Genomic DNA, 22186 nt, shown 5'->3' on the forward strand with positions numbered 1-22186 from the left:
TGACTTTTTTCAGATATCCACCTTATCTGCTGTCCACGCACGACTAGTTGTCCACAGAACACTTACTGGCAATCTGCAAAGAGGTGGCTGGTCACATTGCAATGGCTGTCCATGTTATCAGCTGCTTCTACCATTCCTCCTGAATCTTCATTGCAAAGAGAAAGCCTGTAAAAGCAGATGGAAACAGGAAAGAGAAGCTAGCCTTGCTGACTCTTCTAATATCACTGATATAGATAAAGGAAAAGGAGAGGAAACCAAAGCCAGCTTTGGGGGAGCCGAGCCACCAGAAAGAAAGAAGCTGCCAGCAAGCAGTGGGAGATGATGTTTGGGGGGCAAGAGAGAAAGGAGTAAAACATCCAGGCAATATAACCCAGGGAATAATGACCCAAATGGCAGGGAGGCATGCACATTATTCATAATCTTTATGGTTATTGCATAGCTTCACAAGAATAAATTGTTATAAACTGGCCATCAATAAGTTTCGGTTTGAAATTAGATGAAGGTTTCTAATCATCAGAGGAATGAAGTTCTAGAACATAAAATCAATGGGTCAACATGCTTCCAATGGCAGCAGTGGGGGCAACAAACCTAACTGGTTTCAAGACTGAGCTTGACAAGTTTATGGAGGGAATGGTATGACGATGTTGCCTACAACGGCATGTGGCCCATCCGTCACGGCTATGAGCAAATATCTACAACAGCTGGAAACGGGACACTACATAGGGGAGAGCTCTGAGTTACTACAGAGAATTCTCTCTCAGGTGACTGGCTGGTGGGTCTCACTCAGGTATCAGAGTCTAACTGAATGCCATATTTGTGGTTTGGAACGAATTTTCCTCCAGGTCAGATTGGTAGAAACACTGGGGTGGGGGGGAGGTGTTCCCCTTTCTCTGCAGCATGGGGCACGGGTCACTTGCAGGTTTAAACCGGTATAAATGGTGGATTCTCCATAACTTGAAGTCTTTAAATCATGATTTGAGGACTTCAGTAACTCAGCCAGAGTTTATGGGCCTACTACAGGAGTGGATGGATGAGGTTCTGTGGCCTGCAATCTGTAGGAGGTCAGACATGACGATTATGATGATCTCTTCTGACCTTAAAGTCTATGAGTTAAGGTTGTTTAGATACATTTAGAGTACAGAAATGCTCAGATAAGGTGAAAGAAATCCAGACATGGTAATCTTAACTTTGAATTTCATAGGTTTGTAATGTTAGTTGGTTTGGGGATAATTACAACATGCCCTGTAATGTTCTGACTGTAAAATTACTGATGTGCACTCTCAACCTTAACTCCATCTTAATGCAGTTTTTGTCTGAGAATAGTCTATCATAATAGTTAATGCAACAATTAATAACTTATTTGTAAATTAATTTCTTCAAACAAAACCTATGCAAGAGATTCCAATGAATTTTAATAATATTGAATGTGTGAAGAGTGTGTGGTGGTCTTTATCATTTGGGACCAAAAAAGACTGAATACAGAATAAATTTAATAAAATCCCATGAATGAATATTAATTCAAAACTAATTAATGGATTTACTTGTATATTCTCTAAAAATTGGTACACTTTTCAAAGAGCAAGTTTTACAAATATAGGAAACACACACTGTATTCTTCATACATAACAGAGATTGCATCCCTGCTTTGAGTACAAAACTAAGCTCACCTTTAACTATGGATACACAACGAATGTCACTATAATTTAGGTATGTCAAGATTTTGCAGTACGGAATCTAAACAGAACTGTGGATGGGGGGGTCTCAAAATATAGTGGATTGATCATATTTTGTGAGCAATGAATACATAATTCCAGAGATGTTTGTATGGTTCCAGTTAGGATACTTTTAGGAACATGTTCTCATACATTTGAGAAACAGGGGCAGTGCCAACCTTGAAAAACAATCCCTTTTTTCTTGTTATGAGCAGTCATTTGACTGATGGAGACTTCAAAATGACCTGAAAGTGACACTTTATTTGAATGTAGCCTCAGTAACTGTTGTTATATCTCAGAAACAACCAATATGCCTTTTCACAAGTGTCTCTGCTCAGAAACTGTTTCCAGTCCTAGATATTGCTAACTAACTTATTTTCATGTGGGCTACTCATGAGAACTAATGTCTGTTTGTTATCTCTGCCTACCCCTCATTTGAATTCATAGTGCCAGATCCTGAGCCGGTGTCAAAAGGCTATTGCTCCATTAAGGTCAGTGGAGCTATGCTGATTTACTCCAGCTAAGAAACTAGCCAATAGGGCTAAATGTTTTAAGAGACTCTTCCAAGTTGTACATGAGCTCAAGTGCACTTGTGTCCACTTGAACACTCTCAAGACCACAAAAGTCAGATATTTCAAAAGTAAAAGTTCCCCAGAGCAGTGGTAACTAACTCACTCTGCAGCTGTGACATGTGCAGCATTTTCGATGACTATTTATATCTTTAAGTGCACATTTTTGTTTGAGAAAATGGCTGAAGAGAGAGGTTTAGAATGAAATGCTCTTCTCAACCTTAATGATAGCAAGCCTATTCTGATAATGTTTAAAACATAACAGCTTCTAAATACAGTGTTCTTCAAAGATTCTAATGAGGCATCAGTGGCATGGTGTTAATAGCCTATAATGAATGTGGCATTTTGATTTCAGAAAGCTTTGGGGATTTGGGGTTTTGTTTTTTGGATAAAAAGCATTGTAAATCCATTGTCTGTGAGGCTGAATGGGAATGACACTTGACATGTTCTTTGGCAGTCAGAGCAAACAAGAGAGAAACTTGAACATATCCGAAATTGCAGAGATCATGGAAATTCAGTTGCTTGTTTTAATGAAACAGCATTTACCCCAGCTTCCTGTGGGTGCCAAACACCACATTCATTCAACATCACAGAAAATGATTCTGTGTATGCATTCCTCTGCCATGGTAGGAATGTCATTAAGAGGTGGAGGGAAGAACCTGTCTCTCTCTACAGATGAAAAACTGATTTTTTTTAAAAGGCTAATAACATTTGCAGCTTGATTACAAAAGTATAATCATTGGGAATATTGTTAAAGGTAAGGATTTTATCCCAGGCTCCCCTATTTTGCGAGTGAAGAGTCAGCTTATGCATCTCAGCCCTGGCAGCAAGAATGTAAAATTCCAGTCCAACATAAATATTTTCTTTTCATAGCCACATGGGCCTATAGTGACAAGAAGAGAAGGCAGCAAAAATAAGTGGAATGGGGGGCGGGGGAGAGAGACACAAGTTTGACTAGCTCATTCATATCAATTCAGCCTTTACAATAGCTAAGAGAAACGGGCTCTGAAGCAAGTGTTGTGTCAGACACCAGAACAGAAACAAACCAAATTAGTAGAATCCTTCTCCCAGTGTCTGGACTCATTTGCAACCAAAAACAGTAGCTTTGTAAATGAGCCTTTCACACAAACAGAGTCAGTAGGGGCTGTGGTAGCCATGTTCCAGCTGCAAGTCTTTCTTTATATACCTTACACTACCCATCCAGCTCTAGGTATTGATATTGTTTTGTGGCACAGTCAGCAAATAGTCTTGATAAGGGTCTTCCGATCCATGGTGTGTTTTGCTTCACTGCAGATTCCACGTGTCCTCCCTCTGGGCAAATAAGAAAGGAGTATCTTCAGATGAAAGCTCATTAATAGCTATGACTCATAAGCTTTTTTGAAACATACTAGTGATGTGTTAGAAGGTACACCTGTGGTTTCTCAGGAGCCCCTTGTTAAAATCTGAACTCTACTTTGAAGGGATTGTTATTGTTGTTATTTATTTGCATTGCAAAAGCGCTTAGAGGCCCCAGCCAGGATCAGGGCCCCATTGTGCTAGGTGCTATTCAAATCCACAATAAAACAATCTCTGCCATTGAAAATTTACAATTTTCAATTTACAATTTGGGATGATTTCTCTTCTCTGACTCTACTACTGCAGTTCCTCCCTGATCTGTATTCTATGTTCTTATACCGTGCCTATCACAGCAGTATCTGGACACTTTCCAGTGATCCATGAAGCTCTATGACCATCATCTGTCATGTGTGGTGCTTTCCCTCTTCTTCTACCCAGAGGGAAACGTATATATATATTTGTTGTTATAATGTGCTAAGTGCTTTAATTTGGGAAAGCAAAGTTGAACAAGTGCATCCAGCTTTCAAAACAGAAAGTGGTGAGGTAGCTCTCAGACTGAGCAGGAGTTTAGTCCATTCAGTTATGGACCAGCCCATGAGGAAGCACTCTCTTCTGCACATAGCAGCTTTATCCTTTCAGTAGAGAGTTCTACTGTGTCAGAGCAGGGGTTTGATCAATGGAGTCCTCATCCTGGAGCACTAGACAATCTTTTATGTCTGTAGGGCCCAGATTGTTAAGAAACTTGAAGATAAAAGATGAAGACATGGAACAATATCCTTTAGGAAGGCTGTAGGCTGGCGGGGCCATCCCGCCACATCTGCTTCTGAGAGTGGCCATGCCTCCTCGCAATTTGGGCCTGCTAAAGCCTTCTCTAAGCTGAACAAGAGTAGGGGAATTAGCGATTCACAAGGGGGCCCATCCTTCAAGTGGGGCAGGCCATGCACAGTCTGGGCTCTGGCGGATAACCAGGGTGGGCTGCAGCTGTCTATTCACCCAGCCCTTAGGCAAAGCAGGGCAGCCATAAGTTAAGGCTCTGGCCTGCAATCAGGCCGAGCTGTCGTAGCAGCCCAGTGTAGGGGCTCAGGTTTGGGGTTGAGCACCACATGCAGTCTATGGAACTCAGAAGAACAGGCCTCCTGGCCTGTAGAGGGGGAATACTACCACCCCAGGGGTGGGGTGACAGGAGGGACATGGGCCCACCCAACTCCACCGTGTCCTAAGCCTGGGGGGCTATCAGTGGCAGAGCAGTCCACCACTGGGTCCGCAGGGATCCGCCCACACGCTGACCTGGCTTCAGGCTCACTCTCCCCTAGACTACTGCCTGATTCCCCTGGGATGCTTGCTTCTCTCCCCCTCGGGCATACCTGAATCCAGGGGTCATCCTCAATCTCTTCTGGGTACACTGTCAAGGACAGAGGTAGCAGCTTCTCTGCCTCGAGAGAGTCAGAGCTCCCTAGAAGCTCATGCTGGACCTTGGGGCAACAGCAGTTCTCCTTGGTGCTCGCCTCCAGCAGTGGGGAAGAAGAGTTTATTGCCTCCGGCGGCTTCTTCTCAACTGAGCAACTGGGCCAGCCTTTTATATTTCTCCTTCCTGTCCCACCCCTCTGCTTCCAGCATGCTGGGCATCACCCTCCTGGCTCCTCCCACCAGGCAGCCTGCCGTGTTCCCTCCGTGTCTGCATCTGAGGGGGACCATGCCTCCTCATCACAGAGGCAAAGTACTGAGTGGAGGATAGGTTGGTTATGCTCACAGTAAACAGTATCCTTGAGGACACAAGCTGGTGAATTCTGTACTAGTTGTTGCTTCCCAGGCAGATTACATTGCTTAAAGTCTCTGAAAGGTGACAAAAGCATGTCCTATCAAAGCCACGTTAGTCTCTGCAAGGATGAGATGTAGCCTCCTAGCCAGCCAGAAAAGTTGTGTGTTATTCATCAACACTGTTGTGTCAGAGCTCAGTGTCACTGAGGAATGTGTGTGTGTTTCTTCCATTAGTGGGGACTGTACCATGACAACAAACTCCTCAGAGTGTTTTCTTCTGCCAATCAGCATAACCTCCAAATTGCTGGGGTTTAACTTAAACCAACTTTCCTTCTTCTCTGAGATGATCTTGGCCAGGCTTTGGGTTAGTTAAGTGACAGTGATGTGGTCTGTTGTAAAGGACCCAGAGCCACATGTCATCTGCATATTTTTGCTATGACAGCTTTAGGAGTCTCACCAAATCTCCTGTGATTACATAGCTTTCATAAAAATGAACTGGAAAGGTGGGGGGGGGGGGGGAATCATTTGGGTTGCACTAGTTTAACACAAAGTGTTTCATTGAACATTTTATAATTTTTTTCCCCTGGGCTTGGTTGAGAGGAAAATGTGTTTTAAATCCTGACCCCCCCCCCCGAAGGCCTTCCCACCCTAGCCCCATTTTAAGCTCGAGAAGTTGAACGCTGAGCTACACTATCATATATACTATTCTTTCAAAGAGAAAACGTGTAAATATTTCCAGCATGTTGCAAAGAAATCAAAATTTCTTTGCCAAGTTGTATTGCCTCTACCGTGGGTTAAGATAATGCATTTTTCTTTAAATGGGAAAACCAATCTATAGATTTTCCTATTGCTCTTCAAGCACATTGACCCCCCTCGAAACAGACCCCAAGAGCCTCATTTCCCCAAATTCTCTAACATAGCCTCTAGGCTGCTTGGTAATGAATAGGTTAGACTAGTTCTAAATGAGTCAGAAAAAAAGATGAAGCACAAGAAATACATACAACCACCAATTAATGGATTACAGCTTATCAGCATTTTTTCCAGGAGTGACTGTAACAAATTATGGCAAATAAATTAGGGTAAGATCAAGCTACTTCTTCCCCCTCTTGCAGCATTGGTACCTATGCTAGCACTTATTCTGAGATATGTAGTTTGTTTCTGGCACAGTTCCCCTGAGAAGGACCTTCACATTTCAGATAGGACCAGTCTATATGTATTGTCCAGATGTTCTCCACACAGATCGACAATTGTTAGCTCCTATCTTGATGTCTGGTGAAACTGCATAGGGAACTAGTGTAGTGTAGGAAAGGCAGGGATGAGCAGCTACAGGATGCTGTGAAATAAAAATGCCTTCAAACAGCTTCCTCAGAAGATCTTAAGCCACAAGCTGTTTCCTACAGAGCACTGACAAACACTTTGAAGAAATGGCCCAACTCTTGTGAGGAAGACCCTGACAGGCCTGAGTTATTTTTTGTTTTCATCAAAAGATAATAAAAATTTCTTTGGCTCCTTCCCAATGCCTCTCTGCTAGATTGAACTCTTCTCAATGAACTAAATTTAGTCTTTATGAAGTACCCCATCTCAGATCAATCCGCTTCCATTAGTTATTGTGGGGAAACAGAGAAAGAGGAGTGTTATTACAGAAGACAGAGCAAATTAATCTTGATACTCTTTCAGAACTTTCTACTCCTCCCCTAAGGGAGTAACAGTGTGACCTATCATTTCTGGATTGCAGCATTTGACACTGGCCCATCAACTCCTGTGAAATGTTGAAAGAGGAAGGTAACTCCAGTTATTATATGGTATAATATAATTATATTACATACTATAAAATTTTACTCATTAACTGTCATTTACCTTTATATAACTCTGCTGTGAATTTGGCTTCCTAGGGTGAAGAGAATGTGTTGTTGACACAGAACATAAACCTCACTCCAAGTGAGTAAGCAGGAGTGTATTTTCCATAGGCGTATCTCTTGAGATCTTGATTTAAATATAAACTTATGGGGGTGAAAGATCAGTACAATAAACTTCATGTTGGAATTATGGTAAATCTCACCAGGGCAGAGCCCAGCCTTCTTTAACAATGATCCCAGGCCTCTCATGTGATGACAGAAAGAATGAGAGTTTGCCTCTAATTCTGCCATGTGAATTCCCAAACATAATAAACCAGCGATTCATTTTTGCTTGTACCTGCCAAGCCTCAACTGTTGTAGGAATCTGTAGGAGGAATTTGGCGATTAGCTTTTGTTCTGTACCTGGCAACAAATATTCTATTCAAATTAAGATCTAGCAGTATTTCTCTATTACCATTAATTGAGTACACGCATCTATAAATATCAAACATAATAAGCACATGTGACACTCTGTAATTTAACTTTCCTTGATGTGTGTATGGTCAGATTCACCTCTACCTTTTGGTTATTCTGCACCACTCTGGCTTAATCAACTAGTTAAGTCAGATCTATGGCTGATTTACATTGTCAGGGTATGTCTACACTACGGAATAAGGTCGAATTTATAGAAGTCATTTTTTTAGAAATCGGTTTTATACATTCGAGTGCGTCTGTCCCCACAGAAAATGCTCTAAGTGCATTAAGTGCATTAACTCGGCGGAGTGCTTCCACAGTACCGAGGCTAGAGTCGACTTCCGGAGCGTTGCACTGTGGGTAGCTATCCCACAGTTCCCACAGTCTCCGCTGCCCATTGGAATTCTGGGTTGAGATCCCAATGTCTGATGGGGCTAAAACACTGTCGCGGGTGGTTCTGGGTACATATCATCAGGCCCCCCTTCCCTCCCTTCCTCCCTCCGTGAAAGCAAGGGCAGACAATCGTTTTGCGCCTTTTTTCCTGAGTTACCTGTGCAGACGCCATACCACGGTAAGCATGGAGCCCGCTCAGGTAACTGTCACCGTATGTCTTCTGGGTGCTGACGCGGTACGGCATTGCTGCACAGTAGCAGCAACCCCTTGCCTTCTGGCAGCAGACGGTGCAGTACGACTGGTAGCCATCCTCGTCATGTCCGAGGTGTTCCTGGCCACGTCGGCTGGGAGCGCCTGGGCAGACATGGGCGCAGGGACTAAATTTGGAGTGACTTGACCAGGTCGTTCCCTTTAGTCCTGCAGTCAATCCTATTGAACCGTCTTATGGTGAGCAGGCAGGCGATATGGATTGCTAGCAGTCGTACTGTACCATCTTCTGCCGGGCAGGCAAGAGATGAGGATTGTTAGCAGTCCTATTGCATCATCTTCTGCCGGGCAGGCAAGAGATGAGGATTGTTAGCAGTCCTATTGCATCATCTTCTGCCGGGCAGGCAAGAGATGAGGATGGCTAGCAGTCCTACTGCACCATCTTCTGCTGAGCAGCCATGAGATGTGGATGGCATGCAGTCCTTCTGCACCGTCTGCTGCCAGCCAAAGATGTAAAAGATAGATGGAGTGGATCAAAACAAGAAATAGACCAGATTTGTTTTGTATTCATTTGCCTCCTCCCCTGTCTAGGGGACTCATTCCTCTAGGTCACACTGCAGTCACTCACAGAGAAGGTGCAGCGAGGTAAATCTAGCCATGTATCAATCAGAGGCCAGGCTAACCTCCTTGTTCCAATAAGAACAATAACTTAGGTGCACCATTTCTTATTGGAACCCTCCATGAAGTCCTGCCTGAAATACTCCTTGATGTAAAGCCACCCCCTTTGTTGATTTTAGCTCCCTGAAGCCAACCCTGTAAGCCGTGTCGTCAGGCGCCCCTCACTCCGTCAGAGCAACGGCAGACAATCGTTCCGCGCCTTTTTTCTGTGCGGACGCCATACCAAGGCAAGCATGGAGGCTGCTCAGCTCACTTTGGCAATTAGGAGCACATTAAACACCACACGCATTATCCAACAGTATATGCAGCACCGGAACCTGGCAGAGCGATACCGGGCGAGGAGGCGACGTCAGCGCGGTCACGTGAGTGATCAGGACGTGGACACAGATTTCTCTGAAAGCATGGGCCCTGCCAATGCATGCATCATGGTGCTAATGGGGCAGGTTCATGCTGTGGAACGCCGATTCTGGGCTCGGGAAACAAGCACAGACTGGTGGGACAGCATAGTGTTGCAGGTCTGGGACGATTCCCAGTGGCTGCAAAACTTTCGCATGCGTAAGGGCACTTTCATGGAACTTTGTGACTTGCTTTCCCCTGCCCTGAGGCGCATGAATACCAAGATGAGAGCAGCCCTCACAGTTGAGAAGCGAGTGGCGATAGCCCTGTGGAAGCTTGCAACGCCAGACAGCTACCGGTCAGTTGGGAATCAATTTGGAGTGGGCAAATCTACTGTTGGGGCTGCTGTGATGCAAGTAGCCCACACAATCAAAGATCTGCTGATATCAAGGGTAGTGACCCTGGGAAATGTGCAGGTCATAGTGGATGGCTTTGCTGCAATGGGATTCCCTAACTGTGGTGGGGCCATAGACGGAACCCATATCCCTATCTTGGCACCGGAGCACCAAGCTGCCGAGTACATAAACCGCAAGGGGTACTTTTCAATAGTGCTGCAAGCTCTGGTGGATCACAAGGGACGTTTTACCAACATCAGCGTGGGATGGCCGGGAAAGGTACATGACGCTCGCATCTTCAGGGACTCTGGTCTGTTTCAAAAGCTGCAGGAAGGGACTTTATTCCCAGACCAGAAAATAACTGTTGGGGATGTTGAAATGCCTATATGTATCCTTGGGGACCCAGCCTACCCCTTAATGCCATGGAGGCTATGGAACTTGGGGAGGAGGGCGGTTGGTTACACAGGGGCTATAGTGGCAGTCTGTGCTCCAGCTGCCTTTGCTGCAGCTCAACCATACACTGGAGCATACTGGTTTGGTCCTCCAGCAGCCTCAGCATTGAATCCTGCCTCCTCTCATCACGCTGCTGCCACATTTGAGCTTCAGCCCTGTCTTCAGCCCTCCACTTACTCTCTTCAGCCCACCACTTACTCTCTTCAGCCCGCCACCTCTCCTCCCGGTCATTTTGTGCTTTCCTGACATTATTTGCCTCCACGCATTTGTCTGTGCTCTGTCAGTGTGGGAGGACAGCATGAGCTCGGAGAACATTTCATCTCGAGTGCGTTTTTTTTTCTTTCTAAGCTTCACTAGCCTCTGGGAAGGAGAAGATCCTGTGATCATTGAAACACATGCAGCTGGTGGAGGAAAAAAAAAGGGACAGCGGTATTTAAAAAGACACATTTTATAAAACAGTGGCTACACTCTTTCAGGGTAAACCTTGCTGTTAACATTACATACATAGCACATGTGCTTTCATAACAAGGTCACATTTTGCCTCCCCCCACCGTGTGGCTACCCCCTCAACCTTCCCCCCTCCCTATGGCTAACAGCGGGCAACATTTCTGTTTAGCCACAGGCAAACAGCCCAGCAGGAATGGGCTCCTCTGAGTGTCCCCTGAAGAAAAGCACTCTATTTCAACCAGGTGACCAGGAATTATATCTCACTCTCCTGAGGATAACAGAGAGATAAAGAACGGATGTTGTTTGAACGCCAGCAAACATACACTGCAATGCTTTGTTGTACAATGATTCCCGAGTACGTGTTACTGGCCTGGAGTGGTAAAGTGTCCTACCATGAAGGACGCAATAAGGCTGCCCTCCCCAGAAACCTTTTGCAAAGGCTTTGGGAGTACATCCAGGAGAGCCGCGAATGCCAGGGCAAAGTAATCCTTTCACATGCTTGCTTTTAAAACCATGTATAGTATTTTAAAAGGTACACTCACTGGAGGTCCCTTCTCCGCCTGCTGGGTCCAGGAGGCAGCCTTGGGTGGGTTCGGGGGGTACTGGCTCCAGGTCCAGGGTGAGAAACAGTTCCTGGCTGTCGGGTAAACCGGTTTCTCCGCTTGCTTGCTGTGAGCTATCTACAACCTCATCATCATCATCATCATCATCATCTTCTTCGTCCCCAAAACCTGCTTCCGTATTGCCTCCATCTCCATTGAAGGAGTCAAACAACACGGCTAGGGTAGTGGTGGCTGAACCCCCTAAAATGGCGTGCAGCTCATCATAGAAGCGGCATGTTTGGGGCTCTGACCCGGAGCGGCTGTTCGCCTCTCTGGTTTTCTGGTAGGCTTGCCTCAGCTCCTTCAGTTTCACGTGGCACTGCTTCGGGTCCCTGTTATGGCCTCTGTCCTTCATGCCCTGGGAGATTTTGACAAAGGTTTTGGCATTTCGAAAACTGGAACGGAGTTCTGATAGCACGGATTCCTCTCCCCATACAGCGATCAGATCCCGTACCTCCCGTTCGGTCCATGCTGGAGCTCTTTTGCGATTCTGGGACTCCATCATGGTCACCTCTGCTGATGAGCTCTGCATGGTCACCTGCAGCTTGCCACGCTGGCCAAACAGGAAATGAGATTCAAAAGTTCACGGTTCTTTTCCTGTCTACCTGGCCAGTGCATCTGAGTTGAGAGTGCTGTCCAGAGCGGTCACAATGGAGCACTCTGGGATAGCTCCCGGAGGCCAATACGTTGAATTGTGTCCACAGTACCCCAAATTCAAGCCGTCAAGGCCATTAAGCGCTAATCCACTTGTCAGGGGTGGAGTAAGGAAATCGATTTTAAGAGCCCTTTAAGTCGAAATAAAGGGCTTCATCGTGTGGACAGGTGCAGGTTTACATCAATGTAATGCTGCTAAATTCGACCTAAAGTCCTAGTGTAGACCAGGGCTCAGACTGGTGCAAAATAGTCAGTGTTAGTACCTTCACATTCTTTTAGGGATCGGCACATGGTCACTGAACAATAATTCTGGCATATTGTTGTTTGAGGCAAAGTACAATCACCATCTCGATTCAGGAATGAACTAACCAATAGCAAGATAATCAGTATGCACAGTTTCATGATATTTTATTAGAAACAGAACAATAAAGCTATGTAGTATGTAGCTACGAATGACATCCCCAGTGGGAAACAGCATAGAGCAAGCAGCAAATGGTCAAACAAACAAACCAAACATGCCTTTAGAGAAGCAACAGACTGCAGCCATGAAGGAATAATAATTAATGATTCCTCACACCGGTAGGCAACGATCAATCATTAAAGATAAGCAGCCCAGGACAACACTAAAGGACTCTTCAAGAGTTTTTGAGCCAATTTTCCATTCTGTCTGAGCCTTTTTATGCCACTGTAGGTGAAAAGCAGAGCTATAAACCTAGTGGAAGCAGACAGAGGGGATGTGTATAGGACAAGAGGCATTCTGTTCTTTGGCCCTTCTCAGCTGTTGGATGGCTCCTAGAGGGCTGCTGCAGCCAGGTATAAATTAGAGCAGCCTTAGGGATACCCTAACTTATGCCAGAGACTGAATGCATGGAAGTGGCTTTAAGTAACCTTTCTATGCCCCCCTCCCCCCAACTCATTCACGTGCCAAGTATAGCTTGGATGAAACTGAGACTCAACCCCCTTGTGTGATGAGAAAGATTTCTGAGCTTCAGCGCAAGTGTGAGGGTAGGCTTCAAATAAGATGAAGTGCTACATGCAGTCCTCTGCACTGACGAGTAAGTTTCAAGCTTGCTCCTTTGTTTACAAGTATTCAGGGTAAAAAAGAACTGGGACAAAGGAGCATCCATAAAAATAGGAGCTTTAATGCCATCCTCCTCATGCTAATAAGGCACTCAGCTACATGTTCCCTTCATAAGCCTGACTTTGGCTACTAGGCAAGGCCAACTGTGTGGCACTGTCCTCATTAACCCAGGCTTGAGTTCTACTGACGCCTGGCCTGCTTTTATCTGCATTTTATCTCGCTCTCATCTACGCAAGATTTCACATCCCGCACTGTACACAATAAAGTCATAATATTCAGTGCAAAGTACCACCATGGATCTATCAAGAGCACCCCATATTCTTACACAAAACATCACCCTGATGTGTGCCCTACACTGAACAGGGCCTGACTGTCTACAAACAGCTTTATATATGCTCTTATGTAAAGCACCAGTATATAGTGTACCTTGAAGGCAACACTATAGGTTGGATTATCTCCTATGCTGCGATCTGCTTAGTGGAGAAGGAAGAAGGGAGACCATCAGGAAGCTGGTTATCACTCCCCAATTGTCAACCTACCTTATCCCAAACCCTCTCATATGCTAGTGCAGCCTTGGGGCTGCTCTAAACTTACAGAACCTATGGATCTGAAGCTGTGAATTGGCAGAGCATAGCTCTGCTCCTTCATATCATACATGTTCCTCCTTCCCCTGACACACATCCCTAAACCAGAGAGAGAGGGCAATTGGTGTAGGAACCAGCTCTGCTGTCTTTATGATAACAGACAGTGCTTCCCCAAAACTGGGCAGCTGCAGACAGATTCCAGCTCCTTTGTGATTCAGGAACCAAGGTACAGAACCTGGCCCGATATGCAAAGTACCATCCTATGCTTTACACAGAACGGCATCATATTTCCACCCAGGCAGAGAAAAGGAATGCCAGAGCAATGTTTGCCATCAAGTAACTAAGGGTAGAAAATAAGATGCTAAGAAAATTGTGTTAAAAAACTACAAAAGAATCAAAATAAAAGAGAGAGGTTCTCATTGGCTACTCAGGACAGCAGAGAATCAGTACCCTTAACAGTCCTAAAAGACTACATAGGCAAAGTGGTACATCGTGCTGCGGTGGAACCTATAATTTTATGGTGTTAAGAACTTAGCTAAGTAGATGAAAGCCTTGCAGATTCAAAGTAGGTAGAAGGTATCAAAAACCTGTCATGACCTGTAAATCTGTTATCTAAAATTGATAAGCAGCAGCACAAATTGAAGTGCAAGGAACTGCACGGACTGAATTTCTTTAGGCTGAAATACAACAATGAAGAAATTACTTCAAAGGACGCTTATAATGGAAAAAGATTCCTTGAGACTGAAAGAAACACCCACTGTTGGACATCAGAAGCTTAGACTGATGGAACAGTGATGGTTAAACACATTGGAGTCAACAATTCAGAGAGGGCAGCACAGGAGCACTCCCATGCCCTCTAGGTCTTTACGGGTCACAGGCCTTGTCTCCATTGCTATAAAAAGTGTTTTATCTCAGGGAAACTAATGCACGTGAACTATCCTGAGGTAACAGCACAGTGAACGTAAAGGCATTTTAGTTTTACTGCCGAGTTAACAAGGTGAGGTCAGCACTAAACCCCCGCTCATGGTAACAATACCGAGTTTCTCTCACAGTAAACCTATAATGCTTTGTCTTCACTGTGTTTTTACCTGATGCAAGTTAGAGCTTGTCTACATGGGGGGAGGAATAATGCACTCTAGAGGGGCTGATTTCTAAAGTTCACTAACTTGTTGCACATTAATTGGTCCATGTAGAACTTGCTGGTGCGCACCAAGGTTCCCTAGTGCACATGAATGCACTGCTGTTTCAAAGAGTCTGCACGGACCAATGAACGTGCAACCCATTGGTGCACTTTAGAAATCACGCCCCTGTATAGCGCATTACGCATTACTCCAATCTTTTTTTAGTAGTAAAAACAAGACATTAAAGAGGTCAAGAAGGTCTTTATTTTAAAAGTAGGGACAAGACTTTTGCTGTGGTCTTCGGAAGGTTTTGTTTAATACATTCAGATGCAAAAGGTCCAGTGAGGATGTCAGGCCATCATTGCCAGATTCAATGAAGCCTAAGCACCTCTGTGATGTAATACTTAAGGGTGGGGTTTTCAAAAACCCATAGCACTGGTCTAACTCTAGCCCCTCTGAAGTAAATGTAAAACTATTGACTTCAACTACAGCACAATATTTTTAATCAGCAAAGATGACTAACCATTGGAACAAACTGCCTAGGGAAGTGGTGGACTCTCCATCTCTTGACATCTTCAAATCTAGACTAGATGCCTTTAAGTTTCTGGAAGATCTGCTTTAGACAAACAAATTATTGGGCTTAATACAGGAATAAAAGTGTGAAATTGTATGGCCTGTGTTGTACAGGAGATTAGAATAGATAATCTAATGGTCCCTGCTATGAAGTTAGGCCAACACTGAAGGTTTTGTAAGATTCCCTCCCTAAGTTTCCTGCTATCCCCTCACTTGCGTTTCACTTCACCCTCATTCTATTTGCTCTTTCTGCTGGTCATTTATCTGATCCATTCAAAGTCCAACCGGCTCTGGAACTAATTGAAATCTATTGCTGTGGCCAGCAAAACAGGAGAAGACATTGCAAGCAGCCTCACCCCAATGTAAAGGAGGACGAGTTAGAACAGACCAGATCATACAAGCCGGAAGTCATCTGGGGTCCAGAGGTGAAAGCACACCCATTTGTGACTAGCCTGAGTACTACATCCTGACTCCAGCATGTGAGCAAAGAAAGCAACGGGGAGACCATTTCTTTTTTGAACTATCCTTTAACTTCCTGCCTTGAGGGTAGTTTTGGAGTTTGTCTAAAGAGCAGGAATACTCTGAGCACCCACAACCAACTGTTGAGCCAAAATCCAACAGTGGATTAACTATATTTTCCGCACAAGATAGAATTTTGGCACCAGCAAGAGATATTTCTAATCAACGCTTTTCTTCTGGAAGACTTTACTGAATGCAAACTAAGGAAAGGGGCAGTATCCCCAGAATGACTTGTTCTTTAATATTTGAACGCCAAGTGTTTTTGTGTTGCTGCCTTGTTCTTTTCTTTTATGCTTAATAAACATTGGCAAAGATTTCTGCGGGGTGGATGAAGACGAGAGTCCCTTTACATAAGACCCTAACCCTACAATTAACTCTTTAATTGTATGACAGTAAAAAGAGGGCCTTATTAACATCTCAACACCTGGGAGCTTGAGGCCCCTTCATAACAACAGCAGGTGCTGATTTAAGCCCTAGCCATGCAATAGAAAGCTAACTGGAGACTTCAGACAGGTTGAATTTCTTGAGCAACAGTAGTACTGCTGTTTGCAGCTTCTACATGTGCTCACCATAAATACCAGCAGGCAGGAAAGATGGCAAGTTGTGAGTGTAAATAAAGAAGACACTGTCAAACTCTTAAAGGTATAAGGCTGGGGCAGGAGCTACAATGTGAAGTCATTTGTATGGTCTAATGGTTTCAGGAAGGTCAGATTAACATAATGTGCTGCATTGCAGTTAGCTGCTGTTTTGCACTGTTTCAGTGCCACCGCTGAAAATCATCCTCATGTACCATAAAGCAACGATTAAGCTCTTCATATTTTTTCCAGGTCAGATTAGGAACCAACATTACTCTGCTCCTCTGTAATGCCTTGCAGCCGAGAACCGCAAATTGCTTTACAAATGTGAATGATGAAAGCCGCAAAAGAGACAGTTTGGGATACCATGTTGTAGGCAAGTAGTATTATTCCCATTTTACAGATGAGGAAATGGAGGCAAAAAGAGGCTTAGTAACTTGCACAAAGTGAGTCTACACCAGAACAAGGAACAGACCCCTGTGCTTTAATGACAGGATCATGCTTTTCTTCCCATTACATAGATATTTGTAATATAAGTAAATCCTTTTCCTAAGGATTTACTACTGGAGGTCCTAACATGGGGAGGGTTAGCTTATCTATTAGGTGACCTAAAAATCCATTTATTATGATAGTCGAGGAGAGATGTTAGTTTGAGCATTCCATTGATTTGTTACACATCTCAAAAAGTGGATGTTTATCCAAGCCTATACAATTTACAAATCATGCACAAAATCTCACACAAATAGGTGCTTATCTTCTTACTATATGTTCCATTCTATGCATCCGATGAAGTGGGCTGTAGCCCACGAAAGCTTATGCTGTAATAAATTTGTTAGTCTCTAAGGTGCCACAAGTACTCTTGGTCTTTTTACAGCATTCCAGTAATTCCTAGGTTTCAGGTATGTCACTGAAATTTGATGACCCTAAAAAAAACAAACAAACCCCAAAATGTAAATTCCATTTGGTTTCTGAGGAAAATGTTCAGGATGGTTTTTCATATAGTCTGAACTAGCTTTCCCATCAGTATATAGAAAACTATATACAGTATATGAGTACGGTTACTAACAGAGGACACCTAGTGGTGTTTTGTAGGAAGTGATCTATCTGCCTTGGACCTTACTTGGCTGTTGTACTAGGCATTCAATAATATTCATATGGTAGCTTAGCTGATTATTTCCTCCTCTGTCCCAGAAAATAAGAGTATTTTATTGTAGCATTTTGAAAAATGAGGTTTAATTTATATTTATTGAAGCATTACAAATAAAATACAGATTTCAGGCTTTTCCCCTCACTTTATGAGGGAAATATGCAGCGAGTACAATTCTAAATAAAGTCTATTACACCGGTGTACAAAGGTTTAATCACAGAATTAAGAAGTGTCAATACATATATAGGAGACAATCATGCATTTTTCAAGAAATTCTTTATGCATTGAGTATATTTCAAAATTAAGTCTATTTAACAATTGCACAAAGGCCACAAATATTAGTGATAAAGAGAAGAAAATCTAACCTTAAGGTTAGCCACATTGTAGAGCAGAGGTGGGCAAACTATGGTCTGCGGGCCACATCTGGCTCGCGGGACCATCCTGCCTGGCCCTTGAGCTCCCGGCCATGGAGGCTAGCCCCGAGTCCCTCCCCTACTGTCCTCCCTCCCCCACAGCCTCAGCTCACTGCACTGCCATCACTCTGGCCTGCCGCTCCTGCTGGGCAGCACGGCAGTGTGGCTGGCTCTGGCATGGTAAGGGGGCTGGGAGCAAGTGGGTTGGATAAGGGGCAGAGGTGTGTTCGATAGGAGGTGGGGTCCTGGATGGGAGTTGGGGCCAGGCTGTTTGGCCCTCCTGGCCCTCCATACAGTTTCAGAACCCCGATGTAGCCCTCGGGCCAAAAAGTTTGCCCACCCCTGTTGTACAGTGTACAATTATTCTACAGCCACCTTTCAGAGATGACCAAGTTTAAACACACAGAGAAAGAGATAGGAAGGAAAGGAGAGAGAAATGAAACAAAGGCAAATGGAAGAGAAAAATCAAGATACGTCATGACATTGGTGGAGGAAGAAGAAGAAATGAAAATCCTATTACTACTTTGGACCCTCACAATATACCTAACTAGGGACTAGATAGTAGCCCAGAACAGGGACTGATGGATAGGCCAGAGAACCAAGACTGTTTCCATGAAGGGCAGTCTGATGCAGCCCAGTGGAGGAATGACGGACAGGAAAGAGAAGCAGTTAAGAGAATCTCAAGCTAGGCATACAGTCAGCTATGACAAAGCCAAGAATCTGAGGCCACTATGCAGAGGTGAGCCGATCTGGGTCCAATCAAACAGCCACGTAACGCAATGGCAAAAGGCAACACTCAAAGCTGCAGGGGAACACAGGTAATATGAGGTACCTATAGACTCAGGACTGTGGTGGTGATGAAATCAAGCACAGTTGTGTAGTAGTGGCAGACAGACAACACACCCAGACATACAGGGCCAAAGCTAGGACTTAGAGAGAGCCTCAGCTATTAGTTGGCCTGATATGGGAGAGTCAGAACAAACATGATAAATGAGAAATACAGAGGACCAACAGGATGGAAGATAGTCCCCCACGATGAACACCACCACAAACAAGGAATGGGAGGCTGGTTCAAAGATCAGCACACTTGATGGACTGTGAAGCATAACAGGCCGCAACAGCCTTGTGGTAAAGCCGTGTCTGTGCAATGGGTTATGCACCAGTAAACTCTGGCCCTTGCAAGTCGGCAAATGCTGGCACAAAAGACAACATTGTTTTAAAAAGTACTAGAAGGAAAGATGTAGCAACCTGCAGGAAAAGGAAGGAAGGAGCACAGATTTCAGGTGTGAAGAGTTTGGAGGAGGCACCAGGAAGTCAGTTTGCAGCACCTCTATAAATCTGTGGTGGACAACCTGCGGCCCATCAGGGTAATCTGATTGCAGGCCGCAAGACATTTTGCTGATGTTGACTGTCCACAGGCATGGACCCCCACAGCTCCCAGTGGCCACGGTTTACCACTCCTGGCCAATGGTAGCTGCGGGAAGCAGCAGCCAGCATGTCCCTGCTTCCTGCAGCTCCCATTGGCCGGGAACGGCGAACCCCAGCCACTGGGAGCTGCGGGGGGGCCATGCCTGCAGACTGTCAACATCAGCAAAATGTCTCATGGCTCCCAATCAGATTACCCTGATAGGTCACATGCGGCCCTTGGGCAGTAGGTTGCCCACCACTGCTGTAAATAGTTCCCTTAATAAAGAGCCAGTTTAGTTTTAGAAACTGGGAGTCTGTCATGTTATTACCCAGCACACAGTGCATGAAACAGCAGGTATATCATCATCCTTGTCCCTCAGGGTTTCTTGGTCTCCTACCCACCTCTCCTCTGGTGACAATGTAAATTCCTCTGTGTGTGTGAACATTTTATCTTCTCCAGGAAGTTTGCTTGTGAATGAAAGTCCTTCAAACCTCATTCTATTCTATACAGTACCTATTCTAATGTAATTCTTGCTAGAAACTTTCTTGGCATTGTTGAGGAGTTATACTAATTTTCCTGAAACAGTTGAAAAATGACCTGATTTCTTATTAGGAGATTCAGCAGCGGATAGAGGCAGGGTCAAGTCCCACTTTTTTATCCAACTAAGGATCTGAAGAAGAAATATCTACTGAGCTGCAAGAACAGAAAATTGTTGAGCTATATTATGGAATAAAAATAATTTCTCTCCTCTCTTTTCTGGACTTGAAACTCTCAAGTCTGCTCTTTCAAGTAGTAGTAATATTGACATATCAAGGGCTGACAGTAAAGCTTTTCTGTGAGGACTCAGATTTGAATTTTATTTGGCTCTGATTTTCTCAAGTAGCCTTCTTGAGAAGCTTTGCATTGTGCCTCTCACTCTGCAAGAAACAGCAACAAGCTTTTCCTCCCTCTATTTGAGCTATCTAATTTTCTTCTCAGTAATAAAAGCAGAGGGAAAGAAAACTAAGTTATCTGAGCAGACTTGGCTGTTGTGACTGATACAGATTCTGGAGTTTCAGAGTTCTGAGGAACATCCAGAAGCAATAGGAGCTTGAATAATTATCAATAGCTCTAATTAGTGAGTGCTCTATCACTATTGAAGTAAAATATTTTAAATACAGCCAACTCCAGAAGTTCTTGAAACTGGAATAACGTGCTGCTGCAACAAATAGATTAAATACATTGACCTAGATCCTCAGCTCGTGTGTAAATCACTATACAGTCTATTTACACCAGTCCGTTGACTGATCTTAGGAGAATGAAATCTCTGATGTTTGTGCAGTTAATAGTTACTGCTGACTTACTAGAGAGCCATCACCTAAAGGAAAGGTGCCTTAAGAAACTAGTTATGGAGGTCTATGGAAATAATTTGCTGGGAAGAAATCAGTATTCCGTAATTTCATTCTTTAGAGACTTCAATTAACTCTTACTTATTTTGGCTTAAAATGAAAGGACTTTCTCTTCTTTGAAGTCAATAGAAAGCACAGTTAAAAGAGCAAAAATGCATTAAGGGGTGCTGGAACAATTTGTATAGTGGGGGTGATGAGAGTCATTGAACCAAACTGTATACCCTGTATATGATGGAAACCACTTCAAGCAGCACCCCCAGCACCTCTAGTTCCAGTACCTATGCAAGAAATACTGAACCAATAAAATCTGCAGTTGGGACTGACAGGTCTGCAAGCTGAAGTGTGAGTGACATCACAGACACTTCCACAAAAATATCTGAATATACATATTTTATAATTCTTGCAAAGGAAATGTGCAGTTACTAATGGAGTTTTGCAGTTAAAAAAATTATAACCCAACCTTTTCACTTCTACATTATCTAATCATGCATCTTTCTTCCCTTCCACAATTTCACTCCCATGAGATCTTGGTTTGTGATCACAGCACCGCAACAACTTTGTAACAGTACTCAATTGTCTTTACCAGGGTAATCAAAGACTTGCCATATCTAGGAACGCTTGCCCCAAGATGTAGAAAGCCATGGTCAGGAGTTGAGCTGAGCGAATAATTGATTTTTTCAATTCCGTGGCTGAAAACTACTTTTTTGTTTCTGTCAGGTGATTGTTTTCCATAAATTTAATTTCCAAGTAAATGGATTATTTAAAGGATACAAGTTCACAGAACACTTATGAAGTGAGGAAGCATTGTCTGAGGGGACTGGGAGTCTGTGTGACCTTGGGTAAGGTAATTAACCTCAGTTCCTCCATTTGTAGGTATAACAATACTTAGCCACTCAAGCACTTAGTGATGCTTGGATGCTGTAAATCTGATCAATGAAATTATTTAATTGTTCACTTTATTATTATAACTTCATAAACAAAGTTTTATGAATGAAACATTCATTCATAAAACCGGTTACCCCAATAACTGGCTAATTGACAATGAAGCTGCTTGTTAAGAGCCACAGCTATTCAGGTGTCTGCCCTTGTAAGTTTCACTTTCGATCCAATTGCTGCTTAAATTGCTGAAACTTACACTGTTTCAACACTAACTTCTGGTCACTGTTTGCCATTCCTTACACTTGTCCATATTGTAACTCAAATTCCATTTTAACTTGTCCCAAACTCCATTTTAAAATGCTCACTCCATTTTGTAAACCCTGCTGCAACCTTCATTTGGCAAAACCCTGATGCAATCTTATTCGTGTAGTTTAGATGTATGAATGGGGTATGTATGGATGAGGGAATCAACCTCCAGCCCCAACCTGTCCTGATGAAATAAAGTGTAAACACCAATGGCTGAAGATGCAGATAACAGCCCTGACAAAGCAAGAAGAGTCCACCATAAAAAGAAAAGAACAAAAGCACAATTGAAGAAACATCAAAGCCAGGTCCCAGGCTGAAAGTCATGTCTGCAACTGACGGGTGAT

The sequence above is a fragment of the Eretmochelys imbricata genome, chromosome 1 (genome assembly GCF_965152235.1).
Source record: "Eretmochelys imbricata isolate rEreImb1 chromosome 1, rEreImb1.hap1, whole genome shotgun sequence".
Lineage (NCBI taxonomy): Eukaryota > Metazoa > Chordata > Testudines > Cheloniidae > Eretmochelys > Eretmochelys imbricata.